We start from the raw sequence: 7229 nt of genomic DNA, 5'->3' as shown, positions 1-7229 counted from the left end.
AAACATTAGCATTTTAGCATGCTATTGTTAGCATTCAGCACTGAATTAAGCGCTGCTGTGTAGAGCGTCACAGTGCTGTTTGCACGGCCGTAGACTCTCAATCGCGTCAATTTGTTCATTGGGGTTTTTAAATGTTTCATAGTTGTCACATATAGCAGCTGCATTGATTACAAGATGACTGCAGTTTGTGGCTGCAGTGAAATGAAATGCAATGCTATAGCACATTGAAAAACAGATTACATTTTTAAATGACGAGAAAGGGTAATGTGCAAACTCTGGTATGACATTTAAAAAACATAATATTCCACAGTCAGGTTATTGTTTAATCGGCATAATCTGTAAAATGGGCTTCAGTTTCAAAATGTTCCTTAAACCGGAACATCGGGTTAATATGAATTGTAGAGAATGAGTGCCTTATTACTCTGCTTGGCTACAGCTCTTACACACACTCACACACACCTGAATATTCTGTTCTTGTGAGTATATCACGACCCTGTCAACGACCTATTTCTGCCGAGGTGATAAAAACTTTGAGTCAGGTAGGTCGGTCACAGCTTGTGAAGACTGTGCTGCCCCCCCCCCCCCCCCCCCCCATGGCCTTTAATTCGTGTCATTTGGCTCGCTGTTGTCTGGAAAAGATCAAACAGCACATGTGGGGCTGACCTTCAGCCCAGCGTCCCCGCCGCCTGCCTGCTGCGTATATGTGAGTCTAAACATTAACTATGGGGACTGGCCACAGTTTAGTCTAATGGAGTGTGTGTGTGTACTTGTGTGTGTTTAGGTCTAATGAGCGTGTGGTCTTAATCGGCTGTTATGTAAGTGTAAAGGGCAGACGTCTGAAAAGGTATAAAGAGAGTCTTTAAATGTGAATGCTTTGCAGTAACTGTTTAGAGACAGTGACAGGAAGATGACGATGTTGCTGCCTGAAATCTATAATCTCTGTGATAATCACTTACTTGCAGTGTTGGTGAGAAACAGAGTTCAGGGTGCAGAAAGCACTCGCTGTACTGATGCAGCCCGACCAGAGTCCTTCTTGCACTGTTAGGACCGATATGGATTTGTACCAGGGAGCCCACCGTCCACACACTGCCACCTGCAGCATGGGCCCTTTTTTTCACCATTCAGCGTGGTTCCCAGTGTCTGAGCTGTTCCTCCAGTCCATTATGAGCACAGTCGAGGCTTTGTGTGTGGCGGAAAAAAAAAGAAAGAGCTACTTGTCAAAACTGTGACGTAAAAGTCCACCTGCCCTGTGTCACAGTGTCAGGAGAGATTTGGGGTCAGGTTGTAATCAGTGTGAACATTGTCACGTACGGTATTGTAAATGACTCATGGTAACATTATGTCAAATAGGTATGCAATCAGATTTGCTTTATCTTTAATTATGTTCATTGACTGCTGCTTCCCAGAACAGGTGATAGTACACTGATGAGAAATTTCCAACATTGTTACAGTTTATCCAGTCAGAAAAATCACTCTGGTACATTGTAATTATTTCTTTAAAGGGGCTAAACGAGAACTTGAGAACACATTTCTTGCCTCTGCACTGCTCTCAACGTGATTACAGCTGGTCGCTAAAGTCAAGTTAAATGTCACTATCAGCTGTAATTGCCTCGCCCCATCACTAAAGTTTATATCATCCCACACACAACTAAACAACTCAATTATGCCCTGCAACAGCTAGCGTTTCTCTCCAACTAACTGGATGCACAAGCACAGATTCAAACCTGATACACTGAACTTGACTTGTCTTCTTCTCATTGCCGTCTTGGTATCCAAGAAGAGGAGAGACCATGTCCTGCTTTAATCCAGGTTGTTGCAAAGGCACTGGATCAAATTTGTCCAAACGGGGGTCTGTTAAGGTCCACAAACAGACATGAAGACAGGCTAGCTTCTCTGGCAGGATGTGGCATTTACTGCGGAAAAAACGTCTCTCGCACTGACTATTCATATTTGTGAATAAATGTTTGGCAGTTTAAATAATGAAAACTGCTGTGAATTAGTAAACTTTGAAAATACATTTTAAGAGACAATTGCAAGTGACAAATAATCTTGTGGTTTTAGAGACAACCTGAACATTTTGCTATTGAGGCATTCTGGGGATCAGAAGAGTCAATCAAGGGGTCTCCGACCTCCCGAGACCCCTGGAAGTTCACATACTGAGCTAATTGCAGAAGGGCGTCCATTAGCTAGCAGGTGGGGAACGCTCACATGCACTTAAAGGCATAGCGGCCGGCCTGAATATGTCAACAAAGCACAGAGAAGCTCTGATTACAACACACACAGCGACTTCCCGACTCAGGTAGACATTACTCCGCTATATCTTTACTTAGATAATATTTGTTTGCTGCTATATTAATGCTCTGAATGTCAAATAGAAAGCCTTTATCTCTTCTGGAATCTCAGATCAAAATAGCTATTTCCAAGCCATGTAGGATATAGCAGCGTCTTAAAGTTGAAATATTATAATATGTTTGTTTGTTTTTTTATCATATAAATTCAACTGGGTATATACATTGATATGACCTCCAAGGTCATTTGCCTTTGCCCCATGACCACTGGGGGGCGGTAGGGTATTGCCTGACCCATGACGGGGGATCTGATCCCCAATAACTCCCAGGCAGCTAAACCTTCATGAATGAATGAATGGCATTTGGAGTCAGTTTTAGCCTCGCTTGAATCACACTGGAAACTCAATCCATTGATGTTTCCAACAATAAAGCTGGTTTGAGATCATTTTGTCTTCTTTTTCCCCTCTGCCATACTTTTGCAAAAAGCAGTGGTGATGAAAAAGGTGATTGGGTGAAATGATTGTTTTCTGGAAAGCCAACGCTCTCTGGGTGGGAGGGTACATTAGGTCAAACACGCAAACAGGAAACAAGTGGCAGAAGACACAAATGAAAGGCAGATATTTAAGTAGAAGACAACATGAATAGATCTGCTCCTATATGAGACCATAAATCACCAGGAGCTGACCCTGTTGGAACACATGGACCTCTCTTCCACTTCACTGCTGTTCAGTCCAGCAGTAGCAACACAAAACATTTTTTTTTCTCAGAGTAAATCTCTGATAAGCCCTAATCTCTCACCTTGATATTGTATGCCACCCAACTGCCCAGTCTCGCCCCCTCTAGCACTTTGAAGTCCTGAAAAGCAGCCATTGTTTATTTCAGAGCGGGGCGGGACAAAAAGATCTGCTGATCTGCCATTCATGTGAATGATATGGAAATTTGGGACATTGGAATTTGAGTTTGAAAATGCCCCAAAAAGGGAATAATAGCGTGGAAATGTACGACTTCCATGAATGTGATTTGCGGTGGCTTGAATGGAAATATTGTTGTGGGAGGATTTATTGTGGTTGTGTGTGGGAAAATTAAGAACCGGGGCCTGAGAAAGAGAGAAAATATGATGGATTTAATTTTAATCTGATGCAGAGTTTCCTGCTGTTATGGTCTGCTTGCTCCCCACCCCCCCCCCACACACACACACACACACACACACACACACACACACACACACACACACACACACACACACACACACACACACACACACACACACACACACACGCAAGTGTACTTATATGGTATGTATACATTAATTTAATGCTTTCAACACCTATGGAAATTATGGTGACACAAAGTCACAAGCCTACCTTTGTAATTGGCCCGTGGCAAATATTTGACTTTGTCCTTACAACCACCTGTCTCTCACAGTCAGTCACACAGACACACACACACACACACACACACACACACACACACACACACACACACACACACACACACACACACACACACACACACACACACACACACTAACGTCACACTTGTCACAGACACTGCATTGAATTACAGTACTTCCCAGGAGACTTTGGTTTTGGCTTACAAACAACGTTGTAATATATTTCCTAAACTATGACATATCAGACATTGTTTCCATTGTGAAAATGTATCTTAAGATCAATTGATACAAAATATAAGACCACCTAACAAACATGATATTCTACTTTTTGTTTTGTACTACTTGAAGGAGGTTTTTCAAAGCTTTTTTAAGGGCCCAGTTCCATTAAGTAACCACATAGTGAGAAGGCTAATAGTTTCTGTCCAATAAAGATATCGAGTTCTGGCATTGACCTCGTCCAGTGCTAGTCTTAAACTCAGGCATACTTTCTACATGCCGACCCTCAACCTCAAAATGTAACAGTTTTCCCTGTGGGGACCAGCCGTTTGTCCCCATAAAGTTGTCTTAACTTTTCACGTCCCTGAGTAATTTGCGGATTGGCACTTATCACATATAACCTGCCATTACTGTGGAGGAAAACTGAAACACAAGCAAACATTACACAACCAAAAGTAACTCACGTGCATGACATAATTTAATATGTATGCCTGACATCCTCTCACTGCGGTAGCAATACATCAGATTCTGGTTACAGTCATGATGAACCACGGAACTTTACAGCCTGGGCCAACTCCATTACCGAGAACCTCGTGGATATTTTAGACAGCAGCTCTCACCACTGCAGAATGTAGATAAACACATACCATTTAAGTTCCCTGTCATAAACCTACAGTCAACAAACCTTCCCTGGCAACACTGCCCCGCCAGTTTACAATGCTAAGTCGCAATTACAGTACCCCTAATTACTGGGTTACCTCTGTGTGTCAGTGTATACGTGTGAGTGCGCATATCTGTGTTCCTGCCTGGTCATGCCACTGTCTGCAGGAGAAAGCGGGTTGAGGATGTGGATGGGGGAAGGAAAGTGGAATCCCTAAACGGCAATACTTTTCCTTAAGCTATAAACATTTATTTCAACCAGAATGTCTTTAAAAAATAGCACCCGAGCGGTTGCAGACAAATGAAAAGGAGATGGAGACACATTCTTATTGTGCAACTGAAAAATCTATCAAGAGTGAGGAAATGAAACGAAGATGTCATATGATGTCATATAGCCTAGTTTAGCTCTCTCGAACTCAATTGTATTTGACCTGTGTTGCACAGCTCTGCCTTCTCCTCCTGCCTCACCAGGACATGAAACAAGAAACAAAAGAAACAGAAACAAGAGAAACGAGAGTCTTAAAGCCAAGCTAGCCGCTATGTGAGGCTGCACATACCACAGTGATGATTGGAGCTAAATACTTAAGTCAGCTTACTAACATACTCACATTGACACTGCTAACTTGTTGATGTTTAGCAGGTAGTATGTTAATCATCCTAGTTTATCAAGCTAACATGTGCTAGCTAGCACTAAACACAAAGTACAGCTGAGGCTGATGGGAAAGGTTTGAAAGATTTGGATGAATTGAAATTTGTGGTTGGATGAAAAAGCCAGGGGTTCACTAAAGTTATAGCAATTCATCGAGTGGGAGACATGAATATCTGTACCAAATGTTGAGATACTTAACTCAAAACCACCAAGGTCAACCTCATGGCGGCCCAAGAGGAAAAGACAGTATATCACCAAAGGCAGACGGCTTCATGATAATTTAATAGTTGTTTCAATATGTTAAAACAAAATTGTTCACAGACTTTAGTTATTGTGACTAAAAAAACGTACTTTTCAGGCTGGATCCACTTCAAATTCAACACAGTTTCATCATCAAAAAGGAAATAAAATCTAAATGAAAGGTCTTAGGGAGAACACTAATGGAGAGCGCGTGGAGGAGAGTAAATGCAGAGGGCAAGAGAAGGATGGGGAAATTGAATTATTGCTTAAGTGCAAGTGGGGTGGAGCCAGATAAGGAACAGAGCAAAAAGCAGACAATGACAGGACAAAAAAAAGAAGAAACAAAAAAGAAAAACAGAGAAGTCCTTGCAGTGACTCGGACAAAAAAAATAAGAATGAGTTTTTCGTTTATCATTGAGAGAAAAAGGAAGAAAAAATGAACCAGAGTAATGGTGATGATTCAATTTCATGTTCCTGCTCTTGTCTGAATGTTCACCTTGACCTTTTACTGTATATTCCCTCGTAATGTCGCCACTCCCAGTGACATTCTGCGGCACACTCTCACGGAGCCAAAGCTATAAATTCTGTATGTTTCTTTCTGTTTTTAAATCTAGCCCCTTTTGTGAAAATGTGTGCATATGCAAACAGTGGTATTGCTCAACATCGTACAATCATAAATGCACAGCGGGTTTTCTGTCCACACTTAAAAATATATATTATAGGCATGAACACACTCACTCGTACAAATGCACCAGAGGCTGACCGGCGTGGTTGGGAGAGTTGACGCTATCGTCACTGCCAAGAAACTTCTGGCTCCCCCTGTGCCACTTTCCTCTGAAACCCGAGAAGCAACATTGACATTATCTATGTGCAGAGGTGTGGGGCAGGAGTAAAAGAGAGGGGTTGCCAAATAAAACCAAAGCAATACCAACGGCCCAACACAAGACTGTAGACGAATGCATGCACCTGTTTTTATACAGCAGCTTCTTGGATGCACCAATTCCCTTCTCATAGTGTCAGAAACCTTGTGGAGTCTCCTTGTGGGTTCCTAGCCTCACATTTTACTTCATGGTAGGTTTTATAAACTACAAGAGCTGTAGCTCACCCACCTTGGCCTCCAGAAAGCCCCTGGTTTGTAGCTGTGTGGTGGGCCTACGTTAAGCTGCCAATTGGGAACACATGCCATTCCTAAGAACTCTGCGGGACTGGGGGCGGATCTGGTGACATCGGCTCTTGGCTTACAGATAGCCGATGCTAAAATGAGATACATTTCGGGGGCAGGCAAGCCGAGGAGGGAGTGAAGTGCGGGAGGAACGGGAGATATGAGAGGGGGGAGATAGTAGGCAGAGGAAAGAGAGGAGTGTAATGTGTTGCTGCGGTGAACACATGTCAATGAGTTCGTGTTTATCCCTCCTTTTTGGTGAAGTCAGAAGGGAGTCTTGCTTTATTAAATCTGCTTCACTGTTCACTTTTATATAATATCTCCACGGCATGGAAAGAGTTAAGATAAGTCTACCGGCTTTCATCTCCACTTGATTTAACATTGTTTATACAGACTGTGTACACACTGCAGGAAGTGAAATCCCATTAGGGCTCGCCTGATTGTTGACAGGTCAGTTACATTCACAGCACCTGACATGAATTCTTAATGGGAGCTTGTTATCACTGAAAATGCCTTGTATGTACACCCCACTGCACAAGGGTAGAGCATATACATGTATACACCGTTAGGTTGAAATGAAGAGGAGCTGACATATTGAATCGAGAACTCTTAATGAACATC

The sequence above is a fragment of the Anoplopoma fimbria genome, chromosome 18 (assembly GCF_027596085.1).
Source record: "Anoplopoma fimbria isolate UVic2021 breed Golden Eagle Sablefish chromosome 18, Afim_UVic_2022, whole genome shotgun sequence".
NCBI classification, from domain to species: domain Eukaryota; kingdom Metazoa; phylum Chordata; class Actinopteri; order Perciformes; family Anoplopomatidae; genus Anoplopoma; species Anoplopoma fimbria.
This window is presented reverse-complemented; position numbering follows the sequence as displayed.